At 45.0% G+C, this 413-nt stretch overlaps 1 pseudogene; it reads right to left on the bottom strand.

The window, feature by feature from the left end:
* Positions 1 to 286: 286 nt before the first annotated feature.
* LOC111735818 lies at positions 287 to 405 on the bottom strand (annotated as a pseudogene).
* Between the last annotated feature and the right edge of the window lie 8 nt (positions 406 to 413).

Below are 413 nucleotides of genomic sequence, written 5' to 3'. Positions count from 1 at the left end.
TCCTTCTTTCCTTCTTTCCTTCTTTCCTTCTTTCTTTCTTTCTTTCTCTCTCTCTCTCTCTCTCTCTCTCTCTCTCTCTCTCTCTCTCTCTCTCTCTATCTCTATCTCTCTCCCTCTCTCTCTCCCTCCCTCCCTCCCTCCCTCTCTCCTTTCCTTCCTTCTTTCTTTCCTTTTCTTGCTTTCCGTCCTTCCTTTTAGGTGAGGCAATCCTTGGTTGACCTCACAGATTGCATGGAACTTGTCAGGTTACAATACCTTTATTGTAATATTATAAACAAAAAAATTATGCCTATAGCACCTGGTCTTCCTAGGTGATCTCCTATCCAAGTACTAACCAGGCCCATCCTTGCTTAGCTTCAAAGATCAGACGGGATTGGGCTTGTTCAGGGTGGCATGGCCGTAGACGTCCATGT

The sequence above is a fragment of the Pteropus vampyrus genome, unplaced genomic scaffold, assembly GCF_000151845.1.
Source record: "Pteropus vampyrus isolate Shadow unplaced genomic scaffold, Pvam_2.0 Scaffold1000010250, whole genome shotgun sequence".
Taxonomy (NCBI): domain Eukaryota; kingdom Metazoa; phylum Chordata; class Mammalia; order Chiroptera; family Pteropodidae; genus Pteropus; species Pteropus vampyrus.
The sequence above is the reverse complement of the archived record's forward strand: the minus strand, read 5'-3'. Positions and strand labels throughout refer to the sequence as shown.